The sequence below is a fragment of the Siniperca chuatsi genome, linkage group LG5, assembly GCF_020085105.1.
Source record: "Siniperca chuatsi isolate FFG_IHB_CAS linkage group LG5, ASM2008510v1, whole genome shotgun sequence".
NCBI lineage: Eukaryota > Metazoa > Chordata > Actinopteri > Centrarchiformes > Sinipercidae > Siniperca > Siniperca chuatsi.
This window is the reverse complement of record NC_058046.1, coordinates 21,290,504-21,313,294: the sequence shown is the minus strand read 5'-3', so window position 1 is coordinate 21,313,294 and position 22,791 is coordinate 21,290,504. Positions and strand designations below refer to the sequence as shown.

At 38.2% G+C, this 22,791-nt stretch overlaps 1 protein-coding gene across 1 annotated transcript in view; it reads right to left on the bottom strand.

Moving 5' to 3' along the window:
* grid2 (glutamate receptor, ionotropic, delta 2) overlaps positions 1-22,791 on the bottom strand; it is a 535,356-nt gene that overhangs the window by 498,231 nt on the left and 14,334 nt on the right. The window lies entirely within an intron of this gene.

The window sequence follows — 22,791 nt, the reverse complement described above, 5'->3', positions numbered from 1 at the left end:
CACACAGGAAAGAACAGTATCACCAAAGCCAACAACACTAGGCTATCTATCACCACCCTTGTCGCAAATGCAATAAATTACCACTGTTTTGCTAATAATTGGATTCCCCTTCTTATTTATTTGTATTTTGTGTTTATCTAGCAATATTTTAGAGGTGCTTCACCTGTCCACCTACCCATGGCTTTTGCCTGCTAATGGCTGCCTAATGTGGCAGAGAGGGATGTGTTTGGGGGCATCACAGGGCCCAATCTAATTCCAAGCACACCCAAGCAACATGGCACTATCTCCCAAAGAGAGCGTTATTACCAGCCACCGTAAATCTAACTGTGGCATTAAGATCACACACACACACACACACACACACACACACACACACACACACACACACACACACAACCTAAATCTAAACTAATCTTAAGTGATTAATTGATCCACTCTTTATCTAAGAGTGGAGAGACTAGAGGAGAGGGCAGACAAGTGGAGACGGCCAAGGTAAGACAACAAAGCGTGAGGTGAACAGAGCATAAAAGAGTGAAAAGAGTTTTTGGTCTTTATCCTTTTTTAAATACGTAGGGTTTGGAGGATATTTCTCAAGGGGCAAGAAAAGGTGTGAGCTGGGTGAAGATAAGAAACTTTGACCTGCATGCTTTCTGTGTGTATGCGTGTGCATTGTGTCTGTAGTATTTGCATATTATTACAGCGGCCTAGAATCTTGATTCCCAACCTTTTTGCTTGTCTATAATTAGTAATATATTCACTCTCTATCAAATGTGTGGACTTAAATGAAGTCTTCTGAAGTGAGCCATAAAATGAAATCCCTTTATACCCTTTATTCCACTTAACCCAGGAGACAAAGAAAAAGGGTAGGGTGGGGAGAACTGGGAGGGTTGGGGTGGGGGATGGAATGGGATGGGTTGGGTTGGATACTGGCAGGCAGAGATTGAAAGATTGAGAAAACATGAGAAAGACTGAAAGAAAGAGGTAGATCCTAGCCTGGGGCCTAGGTATTGAACTAACTCAGGGTGCTGAGAGAAGGTTCTCAGGGGTAATTATACAGGAACACATCTTTTTTTCCTCTTTCATGCAAATGACGAAAGGGTACATATCCCAGTGGCAATAATGTAATGGTGATTTTACTCTGACATGTAACATTTGTACAAATACCTACTTTAAATTGGCCAAAACCGTTCCAGTATTATCCCCTTGTTGATTTTGCCTTTACTTGTTATTGAGCTAAGAAGGGTGTTTTTACTCAGCAGTCAAGCATTCAGTACACTGTCTTTGGGTGAAAAATAATCATTTCAGCTGTTGTAGCCTTGCCAGAATGGGAGCTGTCCTCATGCAATGGTGCTGAAACGCTCAGCCAGACTCCTGCTCAGCATTGGAGCTGTCCAGTAGGATGGTGCTGAAATTAACCATTCCATGAAGCTTCAAATATGTAACATTTCCAGTAGTGTCTAGTATAGTACAGTACAGCATACTATAAAATATTGCATATTGCTTGTACAGATCTACATTTACTGGTAACATCATGACTATGCTTCTGTCCCATTCTGGCGACTACGCCCTTACCTATACCATTTACCTCGTTCATGCATTTTCCCTTGGAGGGTTTGTCATATTAAGGGCTGTCCAAAATCAGTTGGTGGGAAGTACAAGGGGAAAATAAAATCCTCTAACTGTAAGTATGCATCAGTGCAGACTACCCCTACACAAAGGCACACATGCGGGGAATGGCCGTGCAGTTAAACCCTTTTCCTTACCTTGTCTTTATGGTGGACTTCATCACAACATCTAGTGAAGTTTTAAAAACTTTTATTTATACCACTATCTTATTACATGCAAGCATCAATTTAAAGAGTGTACAACTTATTTTATATATCATAGGTGCACTGTTTGAAACACATTTGAAACACAAGGGGAACAGAACATTATATAATCAAACAGCTGAACGATCAAGGCGTCTATCAGCATCCATGGTGACACCTGTTTGCCGCTTACAGTCGAGAATGGTGAGACCGTCTCATTTTTAACCTTGTTATTTATACACTCTCCTTAATGCAGTGTATCCTCCATCTTTGCAAGTGTGACTTCACGTGAAGTGACACTCCATAGTGAAGTGCACGTGGGGATTAGGGAAAAGGCCTCTATGGACCTGATGATAAGTTCCAGTAGCACTCTGAGTTTTGCTTGTGTTTTCTCTACAACCAGACAGCCAAAAAAAAAAAAAAAATTCTCAAAAACACTAACCTTACATGATTAAAAAGTGTAACAAGCTGGGGCCCAAATTGCGACATGTTTTACAGTAACAGGCACTGAAATCCTATTTTATACACAGGGGTAACAGCATTTTAGTTAGCGAGGTTAGCTAAAGTTAGTGCATGAAAATGACTAAACTGGGTTGGCTCTCGGCTTTAGGATATAGGACTGACATACACAGTATAGACACTCTGTCTCTCTGTATGCCATCATCTTTGCCATAAGCCTATTATTAGGCTCCAGCAGTTAACAGCATGGGACATATCCAATATAGTGTTAAAACTGAGAAGTGTTCACTCTGCAGTGTTGAAAAGTGGCACTTTTTTTTTTATCAGACTCCGACAGCCCACAGCACTGGAACATTCCACTGCGGATGCTGTTCGAGTCAGGAGTGCTACATTTCATCCATTTAAAGTGACTTACAAAAGCATAAGTGCATACATTTTACAAATGGTGCCCAGTGGGAATGAAAACATACACTGAACAGCATCAGTGACTTGCTGTGCCTATGGGGTTACTACCACATGAAGGTTGTCTGCATGCTCTCTATCAAACCAAATCAGGTGTCAGGAATCTATTCAGTGCATGCACACAATGTCAGAGAAGTTTGACTACTAACATTCAGCTTTAGTGTATTCAGTGAACTGATCAGCTTCTATTATACGGTATAATGGAGATTTTGGCAAGAGGAAGCTTTTGCAAAAAAATATCCCAGTAGCCGTCCACCAAGGGTGGAAATTTAAAACCACATTCAGAAAAACCGCATAGGGAGCTGTGCTCGCTCAGTGGAGCTAAAATATGGTAATACAGGCCATTAACATGTGATATTTGGTGGATGCTTTTATGCTAAGCGGCTTACAGTTCCATGAGTGTGAATCTCTTTTAGCATGAGTGACCCCAGTGGGAGTTGAACCCCTAAAACTTTAAATGCTATCCTGTAACATTCAAGATACTAGATATTTGTCTTTTGTTGTCCTGCCAAAACTTAGAATTAAAAAAAGTTTTTCTACTTCTTTTCTTGTCTACGGTGCTGAAACAAGTAGTCAAATAATAAGTTATGAACTGACAAATGTAGTCACCTGTTGAGTTAACAAGATTAACATTGAATGAACATAAATAACTCTAGCAAGATTACATATACAAGCATTTGCTTGTATATGACTTTTTTATACTGTGACCACTGAAAATTCTCAATTCTCATTAGCTGGAAGGTGTGGATTAACTTTTAGTAACAGGACAGTATAACCGCACACCTATGACACGGGTGTTTGTTTGCAGTTCTAAATTAAGAGCTTGAAGCTAGAATTATTTGTGAAACCACCACCACCACCAAAAATTATAATAATTTCTCATTGAGAGCCATGCAAATTTAATTAAAAAGTGTTTTATATGTGTGTGAATCTGGACATACAAACCAACCAGGCCTAACTGTAGGAGTAGGAAAGAGGGGGCCTTTGAAGTAACGTGGTGAAGCTTCAGCCTGCGGGTCTGAGAGACAGCTGCAAGGAGAAGGAAAGAGGACACCTGAAAAACCACACAGAAAATAAGTGGAGAAGTCACAGGTAAGAGAGTGAAAGGGAAAGACTGAGCTATAGAGAGCTAATGTGTCTGTGACAGAGGGAGGGGGAGAGAAAAGCAGCCTGTGTGTGAGGGAGAGCACACCAGGTATTGTTATCTCTGCTGGAAAAACTGTACCCACAATAATATTGCGTAGCAGGATGCAGCGCTGTTGTAGGTTGAGTATATTCAAAATTTTAGAGCAATCAGTAAAATTTCTCTCCCGATTTCAAAAATCTGAATCTAAATCTGAGCCCAGCCTTGTGAACCCCTTCTTGTTTAGCAAGATGTTGCCTAGCATTCTGGAATTCTGAGGCTAAAGAACTATATTACGATGTTTAAAACAGAAAAGTGAGATCAAAATGACTTATGAGTAAATGAGTGACTATTTTTGATCTGATGACATATGGCATTTTTGTTGGCAAGTAGCCATAGCACAAGCGGGATAATACCCTCCAAAGCCAACCTCAGCTGCCCGTCATCCATTACAATCATGAAACGTACAACTTGTCGGATGTTATCTCTGACGTTATGTCACTATCAAATGATAAATAAATATATAACTTTTGAGTTTGTGGCTTTTGGGCCGACAAACTAAGTACTTCACAGATTTCACTCTGGGCTCCAATGACTTGTGATGGACATTTGTCTTTTTTAAAATACACTAATCAACTATTAAAAAAAATAAATAAAATAAAAATAATAATAATAATAATGAATACAATAGTTGATAAGGGAAAATTAAATATATGTTTTAAATTAATTAATAATATTTATTTTGGGGCCCCACTATTCTATATGGTTTGCCCATATTCTTTTGCAAAATACACTTCCTTCCTTGTTACGTTACCTTTCAAAAAATATGTTGGTGCTACATAAACTTTTATGTCAGAGAACTGTTCAGCTGTTATTAGGCTTTATGCTAAAACAGTGAAAATATATTTTTTTTATTATCATACAATCAAAGAATAAGGTCTGCTTTCTTGACATGTTTTTGAATTATCATACATATATACATACATACATACATACAACTGTCACGCATTCATACATTTTAATGTAAATTGTAATCTAAATTTAAATAGGGCTGGTAAAAATGTTACTGTAACTTCTTGGTAACTGCTGTTTCTTTTTTAAGACTGACATGGTACGCCTGCAGTTAGTGCTTCTGCAATGTTGCTGCCACTCTCAGTCAAAACCCATTTGAGCAGAGCATGGCTTTTGCTGAAGCTGATTCTTGTGTTGCATGCATAAACTACTGCGTCCTCAAACAAGAGTGCCACAATAACTGATGTGCGTCTTAGAAGTAAATAGACATGCTGTCTGATAAGCCATTTTATATCAGCACTCCTGCACTGAGAAGCATTAAGAACCCTCCCCTGTTGTTCTCTATCATCTCTCAGCTCCATTGCAGTCCTTGGGTCTGTTGTGTAACAATATCCGATCTAAAGCCCATTATTACATTAAAGCAGCTCACCACACAGACAGAACATATAGAGATAAAATACACTCTTTATCGGAACTCTCAGTGCATGCTCAGCTGGAATAACTACTATGTAACTGTAAAGCACAGCATGGTATATACAGAAAATCCACATTTTATTATACATGCAAAACAACTCTGACACAACCCTGTTTTACCCTCTCTCATATCATACCACGTTATTTGTTATGCTAACCCCATGCAGTTAACTTTTTTCCACTGCCCGTGCTATTGAATATGGAAAGTGCCACAGTATCCTGGTACTGTGAGTGCTCGGGCATTTTCAAATTCAGTACACTGAGAAAGCCAAGAGATCAGCGGGTACTACATAATGTAGAATGATATTCCAATGTCAAAACAGATGCAGGCCTTAATTCATGCAAGTATCACATCAACAACTGTTCAGTTATTGTGTAATGTGGACAGAAGGTGTCAATGTACGTTGCTGTTCTACACGACCAAAAGCATCACTTTCTGCCAATAAAAAGCATTAGAGCCGCCCACTGTGGCTAGTGCCGAAGAACAGATTGCCCTGTTCTGTTTTGGTTACTATATGGGATGAAGTGAAGTGCAGTGCTGTCTATCCTTATGTTTTTGTCTTATTATATTTAATATTCAGTAGGTTTCCACAATTTCTGAACTACTTGAGCTAAACAAAATTTGTTTAGCTTACAAATACATTCACTGATACTATAATGCATTGCTGTTAAGATACAAGATACAAATGGGGGTAAAAAGTATTTTATTCAATTGTATTTACTGTGCCCATTCTATACATTATGTTACTGAACAAAAAACTAAACCTTGCAGAAATCCAACCAAAGCCCCACTAGGCTCCAAAATATTTCACAGGAGCTCCATCAGCTGAAGTATGCTGTTGAAAATAGGATCTTACTCTCACCCTACTGTCTCAGCTTAACTCTAACACCTTTCAAAAAAAATGTGCCAATGAAAAGTTGCCCAGACGCTCTGTGGTGCTGACATGTCATTTTAGCTCAAAGCTGTCCACTGTGTGTGTAAATAAGAAAATTGTTTTATAAGTGGAAATAGAGCAAAAGATTTCCAGCTTGGAGCTTTCTCATCTATCATCTTTCAACTCAATTATATTAAAAAAGGTGCTTCTTTCTCTTTATAAAAGCTATTCACTATGATTGGTGCTGAAACAGAGGTCTAACGTGCTGTGTTTCTATATTAAACAGAATCACATAGATTCAAGTAGATTTGCATTGTGTAACTATGCCACATATACTATATGTATACATCACATGTAGAAAGACAGCTATGTTGGAATCCGACTCCAAAGTTCAGTGAACTTAGACAGCATACTGATTAGTATGTATTGATTTATTTTAGATAGCCCGCTATTTCACCTTCCTGTCTGTGCACTCACTCTTTGCTACTAAAATGCCATTCCTTTCTCTGTTTAATGTAATCACAGCTGCAAACTGTCCTCTGTGATGGTGATGAAAATGAGATTATCCAGTTTTAGAAACGAGCAGTATACATTTTCAACCTTCTCCCAAAACAATAGTAAAGTGTGCTGTTCAGCCTCTCTGTGGTGCTTAATAATACTGTCACAGCAGGGAACTGTTCTGCTGTGAGTGATGCTGAAATCTGGAAGTTAGCTTCAGTTAAGCAACCACAAAAACAAAAACAACAACAACAAAAAAGACTTCCTGACACCAAAGGCAACACTGAATATACGAACTACGTTGATCTAGGAATATCAAGCCAAGTCTTCAAAGAACAATGTGACTCGTAAAAATTGGAGCAGCTACTCAAACATGCTTTATTTGGTCATTAATATAGAATGTGAAATAGTCATTCTTTAAAAGTCTGGGTGTCCATGATACCTGTATCATCATTGTCCAATAAATTCTAATACAACCTGAGGGAGTTTTTTCTATTGTCCATGTCAACTGGCTTATATGAACCTATTACAAGATTTGCAAGCCATGAAATCCCTTGCAGTAACACATTAAATGTTGCAGGAAGAACTCACTCAAGACTAAATACTGAAAAATTTTCAAAGCTTGCCAAAGGCACCACCTTGGCTAGAGCTGGCACTGACAATGCATTGCCAAAAAGCCTTTCAAAAAGGATGGGATAGGATTCGGTTGGTATATTTTTTAAAAATCTGTGAAAAAAACAGAACTCCATTCAAGTCCAGTTAGCGCTATGCAGGAAACAAAAAAAGTAAAATCCTAGCTTTAATTGATTGTTTGACTGATTTAAATGCCCTGATCCATGTCCTGCCCAACCCAAAAGGGGTTACAAGACACTAGACAGCAACAGTAATAAAGATAATCACATGGCAAATCATAACATAGGGATCCATAAATTAAACATTTCAGAAGGTCCAATTTACATAATAGACCTGTCCTGAACTGTATGAAGGATATAGTGTACTGTCTTAGCTGCCATGCATTTTATATAAATGTTCTATAAATGTTTCTATGAATGTTGCCAAAACAAAAATCTTCTTAAACTTGGGGCACCCCCACGGCCTTAGGGGTTAAGATGATGACCATGAAACGCAATGAGTACGGCTGGAGACCTTTGTTGCAGCTCTCTACTGACGCTATCTAATAAAAAGGCATAAAATGCCCAAAATAAATCTTTCTTTAACTGAGTTTTTTTAAATAGCAGAAAATGTCTTAAAATTCAAAGCTACTAACAGGATAGGTGGCTTTCTGGCAGAGGAATGTAGCAAACCACTATATGGAGTAAAAGCACAGGTGGCAATTCTGCACTGAATCAATTTAGGAAGAGTGTTTACTATAAAATACTAAATAAAATTTTGAATATGAAGAGGCATGTCCAAATAATTTTCTGTTGTTAAATGGTAATGAGAGGAAAGTTTACTTTAGAAATATAAATCCATTCAAAATTATTTGCTTTATTGATTGAAGCGCACTTTACAGCCCCGGGTCGACACTGTTGCGCTCTGTTAATAGCAGGTTGCCCCAGCATTAGCCCAGCTGCGGCCCACTTTCACTTTCATGTTGCTCAGCCACACAGCCTTATATACCCTCCATCCATCCTCCATCTTTCCCTGTGTCCCCCCCCCCCCCCCTTTCATATCTCTCATCTTTCATTCTACTTTCTACTTTCCTCACCTTGCTCCCCTTACCTACCCCCTCTCTAAATCCCTTTACCCTCCCTCTCCTTCTCCACTGACCAGAGGGCCATTAGTTGATTTCATGATGGTTATCGTCAAGAATCAGCTCTTTCTAGAGGATATGAATGTCATAAATTTAAATTGTACATGGGTTGAATGCCATTGTTAAAGGCATGATATACCTTATTTCAGGAGTGGTTTAATTTGATACATACTGAATGGTTTTGCAATAGGTTTAAAGTCGGTGGAATCCATTCTTACCAAGAAACCTGGTGGATTACATATAATAAATCAATAAAAATCGAACCAAATCCTTGGTGGATGAAACCAGAAGAAAAATGGTGAACATACTGGCAGCTGACATAACAGAGAAGAATGGGTGATTTGCAAATTGTTTTTAGCCCAAGTGCTCTCACTCTTGCTTTCAGATTCATTTTAAATCTAAGTTAAATCAAGGGAAGCTGACTGAGAAGTCCTTTCTTCCTCAATCTTGCAATACATCACCACCATGACAGGTGAAATAAATGTATGCCAGAGGAATTGTGACCATATGCGAGTTGCACATTATTGTTTGTTTACGGTAAAGCTAAATGCAAATTTTGAATCCTCCCAATCACATCCATGCCAGAGCATACTGTTTTTATGCCTTACATTTTAAATAACACACTCTTTAATTAAAAAAAAAAAAATTTAAGTGATTAAAAAGTTGTTATTAGAAGATGAAGCTGTCATTTGTCTATCGCCACAACAGAGCCATGACACCCAGCAGTCAAGCAACACACTATCTGACTTTTCCATGTTTCAAAGACCTCACAGGCTTGGTGAATATTTGTCATTATTTTTTAAGACAGTATATGGGTACTGTAGTGATTTAAAACAAATAAAAACTATTAACTTTGTTTGGATGTGAAATCCTGAAATTGTCACCCACCGATCCCCACCCAGGTTGAACAGGATTTTGTTCTGATATTTGGAGAGGGTGTATCAGGCAAGATTTTGGAGAGGTGCTGAAGTTTGGGCAAGGTTGCTTCATTGGTGCTTGAAGTTTCTCCTCCATCATTAAGTGTTTTGTTTGTCAAGCTAACTGGTTAACTGGTGCAAACATGCTCATGTTAACTACATGAACATAAACATATGTTCACGTTTACTTACTTCAGGTTTTAGGAAACATTTAAAATTATAACTAATTATATTGACCAGCAGGTTGACACTGATGTTAATTTACAATCTGATGTACTCTGATGTAATCTGGAGCACTCTAGATATGTGTCCCTCTGCTGTTGCACAACTCAAAGGCAGATGGATTAAGCCAGTCTACTGTAAATAGCTTTGTCTCTTCCATGGAAAAAGTGTTTTTTGAGATTCATAGTCGGCTAGACATGCAGCTTTACAGTGCTTGTCTTCACAGGACACAGCATGTAAAAACTAAATTGATCAATCCTTTCAAAATTTTGAAGACCCATTCACACCACAGCAGTCTTAACACTGTCTTTTAACTACGTACATTTACTGTGTAGTCTACATGAGGTAGTGGGATGGCTATTATGTATTCTGAGTTTTTTCATACAACTAAGAGAATGGACACCACTCTTACAAAGAAGAGATGAAAATAATCAAGACCAAAAACATGAGAAATGTTTGTATTTACATGCACATTCAGATTTACATATTTGATTCATTATATATTGCTGCTATTTATAAACTTAAAATCCATTCATAGCTAAGTCACAAAATGTACTGACCAGTTTTTCATGTAGTAAACTAGAAATGATGGTTGATTACCCTGCAAGAATGTAGTGGTGAACAGTTGACAATTTATTATAGCCACCAACAGGGAGTAATTATAATATCTTGGCAGTCATGTGAAAGCAAAGCCGATGACTTCCTCAATTGTGTGAGAACATTGTATTCATACTTTCCCTTTGCTGTATCTTTCAAGGATTACTTGTAACCTTTCTAACAGAATACACCTGTGGGAACATGATGTGGTTTCTCTGCCTGTCTCTGAGATGTTGAGGTTTATATCACTCCTCTGACATAGAAACAACTGTATCTTTGTCTGTATCCTATTTTATTTTTAGCTGTCTAAATTGAATGGCAACAGAATGATTGGCAACGCCTTCTATGATAAATCAATGCTCATTCCTGATCTGCTCATACTTAATCCCACCATGTCTGTTATCCTTATCTAAATGTGGAGGTACAGTGGGACCAATGTCCAAACAAACTAGAAATGACCATTTTGTCTAAAAACTATATTCAGATGCACAATACATTATATTCAGGCATTAAACAGAGTTTCCATCTTTCTTTTCCCCCACTAGCACATCAGAATTAGCTGTTGAGTCAGGGAGTATACAGAATATTTTGTGTGTCAGTGGTGTGGATGCCTGTTGCATTGTCACAATTTGTATGTTATGGTCTGCAGTAACCTGCAGTACTTTCAGCCAACAGCAGAGGACTCTGTTCCTGCTATGTGACTGACTTATATCCTTGGTTCTGGTCATACTATTTTAGAGTTGATGTATGAAGATGAACTATTTACCTGATTACGATCCTATTTGTTAAAACTGGACAAATAACCTTACGGCAAACATTTATGGAAATAGATTTTAGAGCCAAAGACTCAGACTCAGTTTTCTCATCACAAGAGTAGTAAATAGAGGGCTTATCTAAACCTTTGGCCTGTCTGTAAGCACTTCAGATGAATATAGCTGACAAAAGAGAGTACCAATGGCATACCCTAAGGAGAGCAGGAAGTGTTAAGCCTCATCAAAGCCTACGTGACAGTATTGTGCCCTCCATCCTTTCTTTGTTTGGGTTTGTGAGGATTAGAGACATCTAAAGAGATATTTTTCTAAAGGCCAGCAATGCTCGATTTTCAGTTGACAAGACTAGCATAGAGAGAATTATAACACAAGAGTGGTAAAGACCAGGTATTTTAGATAGTAAAACCTATATTACAGAAACAGAATGTTTTATATATTTATAGCTGTATTAGGTAACTCTCACTTTAAAAACCAATACCTTTTTAGTAGTAAGTCTGTATAAGCTTTTTGTACTTAACCTATTAAATACAATATAAAACAAGTTTCTGGATCTTAATCATATCCAGTCTATTAATGAAAATGTAAAAAAAAAAAAAAAAAAAAAAAATCATGTCTATTATTCTGAAAATTTAAAGAATATGTCTTATAATTCTTAAAAAGCTGAGATACACATTTTCATCTAACAGCACAAATATGCTGACCATAAGAGACTGTAAGCCTACAGGAGCAAAAAGTCTTAGTATCTCATCCATTTTTCGTTTGTTTGGGCCACAGTGACCTAGAAGATTGCCAAAAAGAATCATTGCAATATGTGGCAGTACCTGACTTTCATTTGACAGCAAGGGTATTATGTATGGGCTCCAACACCTTGGCCACAAAAGCAGCGGAAGGAAAGGGAAGGACCGTGCTGTGCCGGTGTGATGTCATGGTCATATTGAAGAAATAATATAAAAGATGGTTTTGTACAACTTATTTAACTACATCACCTGTTAGAACAAAGTGCTTTAAATAAAGCGGAGGTGGATTTGTGTCATTGTTGGTATACTTGAGAAGAGTATAGTATATAGTATACTAGGAATATTACTTTTATTTGTTTAGTTGTTTTTGACTGTATACTACACTACATGTATTCTTTGCTCAGGATACATTTTAGCAGTAAGACCACATGATGTGTAGTTACAGCTATACAGTGACTGTAATTACTGACAATAACTGGATTAGTCCAATGTACCATGAGGACATTAAGCTGAATGGAAAGGATGGCACTCATTCCCTGGACTATTCAGATATTTCAGACTAAGGAGAAAAAAAACTAGGAAATAAATTCCATGGCAATAAATAGTGAGAGTAGTAACACTTACTGTTTCATTAGATGGTGAGGAGTCCAAAGATTGAGGTTTTACAGAGAATTTTGAGCAGGCTGTATAAGTAAGGCAACAGCTTTTGGGAGAAAGCTTTAGAGGGGATGGGTTGGCCTGGTCTTAGTGAATTGATGCCATATCCAAGCTGAAGGTTTTCTCAGCAGATGGTTGCCTGGATGTGTAATAGTAGAGTTAACAAACACTGAAACCCAAGATGGATACTTTGTCAGAAATGTAGGTCAACAAGTAAATGTGAAAGTTAGTTATATCATATAGTAAATGCTAAAGAGACGGACGGCTTCCTTCCTTTTATGCTTGCAATACTTTTTTTTAATGAAACAGCATGTGGACTGGAGAAGTTACAATTCAGAACTAAAATGTAACTGAACTGGTGCTGTTTTTTTTCAAGAACAGATTTGTTTGTTACTCAATTTTTTTGATTCCTGAAAGTCCCGTTTTCACACACACACACATTCATTTTCTCTTTGTTAGCATCAATAAAAGAACAATAATAAAAGAAACTGAAAGTGAAAGTGAAGTGAAAATTGTTATCATCCCAGCTACCAGTGCTGCTGTAGCCAGACACGCTAGCCACATAGTTCTTCTGCCATTCGTTAGCATAAGAATGTTGCAAATATTATGATACAGATATTTTTACTGCTAGATAGAAATAAAGTTGAAAATATGTGGAATGCTCCTTTACACAGCGTTGTAACACTTTAAACCTGATGTGCATTTTCACCTTCGTTCACTTCCATGTCAAGGCAAACTCTGAACTTATGATTTATTGCTCCTGTGATTACGCTCACTTACAAACAAACAAACTTGTAGGAACCACATTACTCAGTGATGTCTTTAATCATTTTAATTCTATAACTTTGCCAGCAATAACAATATTTTGGAAAACTGCTTACTCCATGTTATATTGCCTGTGTGTGCATACATGTACTTTGGGGTGACTTCTATACTGTATGACTCGCACTTAGGGCAGGCCCTGTATAAATTACAACTGATCTTGTTTGAATAAGTGTGTGTGTGTGTGCGCGTGCGTGCGTGCCATAAGTGCTGAGACAGACAGGGACAGAGGCATGCAGGCCTTGAAGGACTTTACAAGTGGTATCGTCCTCTTTCTTTCACCACTTCTAAAATCCATATAAAGCACATGTCAATTTTACTGACAGAAAAATATGGTAGAAAAGCAATTTCCCTCTACAGCTTATCATGTTACTCCGCCATCTGTGCACCCCTCTAACCTCCTCCAGCTCACACTGCAGTTTCAAGTTAGGAGGATCAGCTGTCCCATCACCCTAGTGTTGTTGAAACTGGAGTTGTGTTTGGAAATTTCTGGGTATGATGTGAACTAGGTGTGGATTTAAAAAGTTGTACAGCCAGTATAGTGAAAGAGACAATGGTTTCGTACTAAGATATTTTGATAACTATATGTATGTGACTATGATAGGTTACTGTGGGCATGTAAATGTAGCCACTGTTATGCAAGCTGTCCACTTGGTAATGACTATTATATGACTTACTATATTTTCATATTAAATATGAAATCTGTATATTTCTACTCATTGTTGGCCTCCTCAGCCCTAAGAGATAAATATAATGTTTTACATATGTTTTAACAAGAACAAAGTTGCTGGAGTAGTGAAAAGGTTGTGTAAGGAGACTGGCCTGGCTTGTTGCAAGCCCTAGCACTGTATGCGTCCAGCACCCAGCCCATATTACAATTGTTCCTGGGAATTAATGAATGAACTGTTTATAAAGACAATGTTTTTCCTGAAAGTTTGTTAGGTCATGTTTACAGGTGTTCTAGTCAATTCCTTTTCCATAGACCCTTGACTAAATTGAATAACAAAATTACTTTCATTTTTATGTAAAGCACTCTAAACTGCTTTTGTATATGGTGCTATTTAAAAAAAAAAAAAAAAAAAAACTTGAATTAGCTGGCTACAGTGGCTACTTGTGAACAAAATATACATCAGTTACTAATAAAGTATTTATTGTTACCATTTTGTTTGTTCCTGCAAAATAAGGGGAACTGTACTCCTGGCTTAGTCCTCGGTTCTTAAATTAGCATAAAATTCGACCTGAGTTCCTTAAAATAATGGGAGTGTAGAACACTATTGGTTTGTAAAATCAAAAGCAATGATGACCCTGATGAAGGCCACAAGCTGAAACTTGTTGGTGTGACAATAAAGTTGTTCTTTATAGGTTTCGCTGGTGTTTTGGCCTCTTCAAACTTTTTTCCTTCTCCATGCACCTTGGAAGTAAGTGAAGTTGTACCAGAAATTCTTCCATTTCGCAACAACCTCCCCAGTGTTTTATGAAGACAGCAGAAAGATATTTTAGTAGTAACATGGTAACATTTCAGGCTGAATACTGGATGTAAATGATAATGTTGTAACCTTACATAGAAGGGGCATCCTAAATAAGTATGACAGGTTAATGTATAGACTTAGTCAATCTTTGCTCTATTGCGAATAAACAGGACCGAATTAATCAGCTTTTAAGCAACCTATGTGAACAAATAGTCTTATTTAAAATACAGTCAATAGTTAAGTTAGTGCAGTCCTTGTAAATCCAAACCCAGTTAAATGGCACACAAAGTAAGCCCTTACAAGCTCACAGAGGTATCATTCATCCCTGAGTTGTATTTTATGTCTGAGGTTATCAAGGCTGATAAAAGTAAAATTGCAAGAGAGAAGTTCTCCTGCAGTGGGGGCTGCTGAAGTAGCTGCTGACTGTACCCTTCAGGACTATAAAAAGGAAAATATTTTGAATGTCTTGCCTGGCGCCTCAGTGGCCTAAGGCGTGTATTTTATAACTGATGTCCTGGATTCCAGTCTTAGCCCGCACCTTTCTCATGTCATCTCCCTCTCTTTCCCAATCTTGCCCTTTTCTCTATACTTTGAAAATTCAATATCTATGAAAGCAAAACGTTTTTTTTTTCCCTGAAGAAAAACTGTCCAGGAGCCTCTGGCAGCATTGTAAAATGCTCATTCTACATCCTAAACTGGGTTGTTCTGGTTAAATTTTCCCTCTGTTAATATTTAGTATGCTATTATTTCAAGGGTGTACATTAAGGATAGCTACTTTGTAAGTGCTGATACATCAGAGACTGTCTCTCAAAGGAGTTCACTTTCCACCAACATGCATGCAGGCAAACGCACTCAATCATAGTCACATACACAATTGTCTGACAAAGCCAGGGGAAGGAAACTACTTTCTATTTAACTTGTTTTTATGCTTTTTGTCTCCTCATTGGTGTGATGTGATTAATGAGGCTTCCCTACTTCACAATCACTCAGATGACTATAGTGAGAGTGCGTTTGTGTGTCTATTTGCGTGTGTCTGTGATGTTCTCCCAATCAATACTCTACAGCATTAAATAATACAGTAAGAAAGATCTGATAGATATTGAGAGAGAGGTGAAATGGGTCAAAAATCCCCCAAACATTTCATACTAAGCAATTGAGATTTCAACCATCTACCTGTCTCTCAATCTTTCTTCTTCTCTACCCATATATTTGTCTTGATTCTGTTTTGTTTTTAGGTATTACATCTTTGGAGATCCTTCTGATCTTTGCATCCTAAAAGGTTCATTGTAACTGCGAACCAGCTTTGTTTTCCCCTGACATACCCAACTGTTGTTTCCATGCAATATGACTGTGCTGAGAATTCATAGCCTTTTCTACTGGCAACTGTGTTCATGACTGGGTTTCTTGTCATTCTTGTTTTCTTCCTCCTCTCCTCTCTCTGTTTGCTTCTTTACCACCTGTGTCTTTTTGCCTCAGGTCAGAGAGGTGGCTTTGGTATTTGGCCCACCTTATGGATTGCAGGGAGGAAATGCAAGCCAGCCAAAACAAACTGCATCACCAGCTACTGGCAGGAGGGAAGAAATTGTGTACCCATAATTTGCTTATGGTTTGCAAATTAAGGGCTGAATTTGCTCCTAGCTCTATTCTGCATCTGTCTCTTCCTTTCTTTTCCCATATCCCCTCTTCCCCCTCGACGCCTTTCTCCCTTTCTTCCTCTGTTTTTGAGATGAGTTGCGAAGAAAGTAGGCTATTAAATTCTTGAATATATGAGGGAGAGAGGGTATGAAGCGCTCATGTAAATTATCCGAATATTTGCATCTGGGTTTCACTGCAAAAAGGTCCCCACCACTTCTACAACCCAATTCCAATTTCATCTAGCGGATAATTGTCAATTCAAGCAGGAGTGTAAAATTCTATCAATACCTCCCATCAATCCTCCCTCTCATATATACGCTCATATTCCCTTTCCCTCGTTTGTTTGCCTGAATGACTTGTTTCAGAGAGAAGGAGGGAGGTGATCCATTTTCAAAATATACTATTCTCATTGCTGCCCCTGCTATTGTTATTTCTCCTTACTTACAGATTAGATGAGCTCTGCTTTTCTGAGCTGATGGCTGAGGAGAGGAAAAGACAGGAAAATATGTATTGCTGCTTAAAAGTGTGTGTGTGTGTGTGTGTGTGTGTGTGTGTGTGTGTGTGTGTGTGTGTACATAAACCACCACAATACAACGGTATCAAAGGGGCATTCACCATATTAATATCTTCGCCATCAGGCTTTTCATCTCCCCATGTACCTCTCCTCTCCTCTGGTTGTTTAAAAAAAGCAACATGCTTACAGCTATAATTCAGATCTGCTCTATTGCAAGACTACGGAAGCCTGAAAATATTATCCACTGGTGTCCTTGTACAGCTTCAAGTGGTCACACTGACAATGACACATACAGTACACACACACACACACACATAAGGCCGGTGCTCCTCAGGTGATAGTGGCGGCCTAATTGTCTGTTTAGTCAGCTGACCCTGAAAGCTATAGAAAAAGTGAGGGAAGAGTGGCAGGAGGAGGAGTGAGAGCAGAGAGAGATAAACTGCCTGATCTACTGTTCCTCTGTCAAATGGACACACTGGGATACACAGAAGTCATGGAGGACTCAATGACACACACTGACAAGATTCCCAACCAATGATAAGGGCTGAGTCCACTGTAGATATTGTTAGAGATGATGTGGCTGAAGATAAGGGATGCAGGTGGTATAGCACTTTCTAGGTTCGACAAATGTGTTGCAGTATCATCTGCAAAGGGACATCCTTTTTAAAATCATCGACCTCCACAGGAAGGTCAGAGTGCAGGTTCAGCTACAAAAACACTGTAGCACATGCAGAAGCTAAAAAGAATTCAGTGCCTTGGACACTTTCCATTTTTGTTGTGGGTGCTTGTACACCTTAATATACTGATACCATGCAATACTGAAGTGGTACGTGGACAAGTTAAACATGGTGGTTTCAAAGTAAAGGCATGGTATACTACATATTAACTGGGACTGGACAATTCATCAAAAAATAACCAAAACCGACATTATGAGTCTCTGACTGACTTATTTTGAGTAATATTGATATGTTTGATAAATTTGTTCCTTCATACAGGATGCCACCTACCCTCCAGTCAACACAGTACAGGACAAAATGAAGCTATATGTAAATACTACGTGTAAATACACAGCATCTTTTGAAGTGTTCAGTGTGGTATGTGTGTGGCAAGTGTGGACAGGCAGGTGTGCTGGACATCGCAGAGTCAGGTTAGCTGTAAAAGCAACAGTGAATGCTCAGTATGACATGCAGTTTCTCAGAAAATAAATGCTACAGCTTCTCAAGAGCCAAGCAGGGTTCCAGAGTTTAGTTTACCAAGAGCTATGTACGGTGACGTGGAGGTTAACCATGAAGCTAGCTACAACTTCAGCCTGGAACAGTCAGGCGTCTCACCTGTGTTTCCTCAGGACAGTCTGGAGGCTCAAGCAGGTCGATTCAGAAGAAGCATCTGTTAAAATAATCTCACACTATACATTCTGCTGATGGAATAACAGAAGCCACAAAAGTGTTATTCAGATCTATGTATAACATCACTTATTTTTATAGTTGCAACACATGTGCAATATAGCATATTTTAGTTTGATCATCCTATTTTAGCCATTTAAAAGAGTTCTTAACTAGAGAATATTATTCAGTCATAATCCATGATTTTCTGTGTAATTTCAGTACAAAGAATTAATAAGAGGTCCACTGTGACCACAGCGAATCACACACACACACACTTATTCAATACAGGTGTATTTAAATAAGATATCTTTTATTAATCTTTACCAAGGTCAATGTGACAATTGATCACGATAATGATTTTAGGAGATATTGCCCCTGGAGTACATGTTAACAAGGCTAGTTGTCAATGAAAATAAAAAGAATACCATTTCAAGTGCAAAAACTCAAAAAACTAATTTCTTACTTCGAGGGGCACAATCAGGAGCAAATTTGTATTTTCCCCCATTTGTCACTTCATTTTCACATAATATTTAGGTGTGTGGTGATATCAGGGTAAAAGTTAGGTTTAAACTGAAAAGTCAATACAACAGGAAGATTTTGAGTCTTACGTATGCTCTTACTTGTAGAAAAGATGATTTTCAACAATGTTTGTGTTACAGATTACTGAATAAAAAGTATTTGTTCCAAGTCACAATATGTTGTTTTGGGATTTTACTTTGTTTTGAATAACTGTGTAATATTTACTGTTGTTTTTTGCAATTACTTGAATGAATAATGAGAATATAGATTAGTCAAATTCTTATACTCTATATGATTTATTTATTAGGAACAAACAAATATTAGCTTGACTATTGGGGACTTTTGGCAAAGTCGGGCATGGTGAAGTAGCTTATAATGAAATGAACTGTGCTGGATTGATTTGTGATGATGACAGCCTAGATGATAAATGGGCACAACATAAATCTGTCTAGCCATGTTGCACATTCAGTTATCAATATAACCCTTGCTGTAATTTGATTTAAATTCAAGTATGCAATTCTTATGGTGCTAAGGTCACTCAACTTGAAGAATTCAGCCATGGATGTCGGACAAGTGAGAGAAAGCTCATCTCTGTGAAAGACATAGACGAACTGGGACAAAGTTTTACAGGTAGAAAGTAAAAAAATATGCGAGAAGCTCCCAACAATTGCTAATAAAATACAGAGACATGGAGCTGCAACCTGTGGGGGTGAGCAGCCCAGTAAGACCAGTCCAAAGGGTTAAAATCACATATCCAGTATAGTGCTTCTTCTGAATGAGTGCTCCATTTATCTTGTCTGACTAATGCACTCTGGTTAAGTCCTTTTTTTTCCCACCACCAGGTGCATGTTATTTTTTCTTGTCTACATATTATGCGGATAATGAAGATCATAGGGGGGGGGGGTCTCTCTCTCTCTCTGCTAGTCAGATTCATATTCCCTGGCGATATTTAGTTTCATATCATAATACAAGTATTATATTGATATATCACCAGCTCTTGGCAGAATTTATCCAGGATCTTAATGAATATAGTAGTCAAAAAGCTTTTAAGTCATGCTAGCAGTGTGGCTCTAGAAATGGCAAAATTGGGCAGTCCATCTGTTGCTCTGAAAGTCAAAAATTTTGGCCATGTTAACATGCTAACATTAATATAGCATGCTCTGCTGAATGTTAATAAAGTTAAATAAACATACAAGATGCACAAGGTATGGTGAACTCCTTTGATTTAGGCAACAACACAGACTTTCTTCTGGAGAACAGCAAAGTTGGCTCTCCACATTTCATTCTTCAAGATATTTTTATCGTGTTTGATGAGCATTAGAGCGAGTATGGCTATATAATTTATACCTTGTTCCTGAACTTAAAGTGGTACTGCACACCGAAACGTGGTTTTTGAGCATCTTTCACAAGAGTTTATTCACAAGAGTTTAAGAGTACTTTTGACGGCTGTAGAAGCACAACCGGACTGCATTCTTTCTTTTGATGATGATGATCCCATAATAAACAGCAGGGCTACGGCTACGTAGTGACACTCCCCCAAAGACACACACACTCACCGGAGAGCCTCTTAGCTCAGCTACAACACAAGTACCACAAAGAAACTTTTACAAAGCGCCATGAATGTGCTTCTGACCGTCAAAGCTCCAGTGTGTTTCCAGCGTGGACACGTAGACTCTGACAGCAGCTGGCTGGTTAGCTGTCTGTCGCTCACTCTGGTCGGTGTCTCCTTACCTCCCACCACCCACACACCCACCCACCCACACACACACGCACACGCCTAAAGTGTTTGTCCTGTAGTCCTCTGCTGCATTTTATAAATATGCTGGGAGGTAGCTAGCAGAATTTGGGGGTGAAGTTACACTTTAATGGTCAAACCAGGGGGAATAAGATGAACCAGAAGTTTGTTTTGGAGGGGAGTAAAAGACAACAACTTTAAAAAGAACAGGTTAACAAACCTGCGAGGCCCAAATACATCAGCAGCAGGGCCTTGCAAACACACACACACACACACAATGACAGGCACAAGCAGTCACACAGAAATGCACGCGGGGAAATACACAAACACTAATTCACTCTCACACAGACACACATCAGATTAGTGGAGCCACAGGCTCTAAAGCCACAAACAGCAGGAACTTAATTGAAGCAGGCAGGAACCAAAGAATGTCCTGAGCGTGTCAAATGCTTTCCCTTGCCACTGAGATTGTGACACACACTTCTGAACCAATGGGTCATCATTATCAAATAGATGCATGACTCACTCGCTCACACTCTCTCTCTCCATCCCTCTCTCCCTTTGTTTCCCCTTTTCTTTCATTATCAATGAAACACATGACTGCTCACAGCTGCAATGCATCGGGGGAGCCATAAAACAGGTCAAACTAAATATTCTCCAGACACACGCTTTAGATTCAGAATAGGATAGGCTCTGATGGACTAAGGAGAGAAAAAGGTGAGACAGGAGGGGGAGTGTGTGTGTGTGTGCGTGTGTTATAATGAAGGAAGGTGGTACTCCAATTTGTACCCCAGACAGTTTCTCTAAATTTTCATCATCACTGTTTAAGTTGTGGTTTGGACACATAGACATGTGGACAAAGACGAATCATTCTAATCATGGGCAGCAGCAGAAAATTGGTCTGCGAGTATTTTGGCAGCTCACTCTACCAAGGTGCATACAAAGTACACATGCAGGGTGTTCAGGACTTCAGGACTCTCTGTCCTCACACTATGATGACTCTGTTATCAGAGATGCAGATTAATTTGGTTTAGTTATGGTAAGGGGTAGCAACAAAAGTTGCCTGAAAATATGGAGACCCTTCACGTTAAAATGTAACGTTTTGAAATGCATTTTGTGACTGTGTAACCAAATATGTAAATGTAAATATAATTAGTTACTGATTGCATATGATGTGAATTCTCAACTTACAGGGTCCTGCTACAGTATATGAGATAATGTTACTGCCTGGTTGTTGATACTGTACATGTATTGACAATCACAATATGATATTTTGTGGATGTTTTTGGTAGATGTATTGATAAAGCAAAGAGTGTTCTAAAACAATACTTGAACGTAAATAATTTACTGAGTTACCCGTTAAGGTAGGCTAACCCGTGCTTACAACAAACACTCACGGATACCGGCTACCTATTTATAAGCTGCTAACCTTCACAGGAAATATGTGCAACGTTATGGTTTGTTTTTAACTGCTGGATTGAAGAATTGGAGTTTTGAAAAGTAAAGTTGTATGTTACCCTGTGGTCTACAGCAACACAAACGATTTGTGAGAGTGGGGAAAATAAAGTAAGAAGCTGATTCACACAGTTATTTGCTATGTAAATAATGGCCAAGACTTTTTTTTTAAAATACATGACATTACTAGATAGATAGATAGATAGATATAGATAGATATAGATAGATATAGATAGAGATAGATAGAGATAGATAGATAGATATATGTGTGTATACATACATACATACATACATACATACATACACCTTTTTGTTGTTGTTTTTCATTTAGTTATGCTATTTGTGCTTACTGAAGATGGTGATCTACAGTATTTACTGCTTTAGGTTGGCTAGACAAGGTTCTTTCTTACATATATTGAAAATATGCACCAGCATAGTACTTGATTGGATACCAGTAGATGGGATCAACATAAGCAATACAAGCTCAATCTTTTACTTGTTTTGAGCTAATACATGACTGTATGTCTCTTTGATCAAGGCAAAAACAAGTCACTAAAGCCAGTCAGACTGATAAGAAGGTGGGAACAAAGCTGTTGAGCTGGTGAACCAGCTTCATTCAAACACACCAAATATCAAATAAATTGCAGGTTTTGAAGTGGAAACCACTGCTTTTAACTTACTTGAATCATTCAGACTGTCAGAAAGGGATGAATTAGATCTTTCAATGAATTAGATTATTTGATTAATCTCCTACTCAGATATGACGCACAAGGAACCACAGGCTTTAGTGCTTTATCATATGTGAATCAATCAAGACTTAAATTGAAACCACAAGCACCAGACAACAGTGCAAATATGCCTGCTCAAACTAACTGAACATAACGATTTAATATC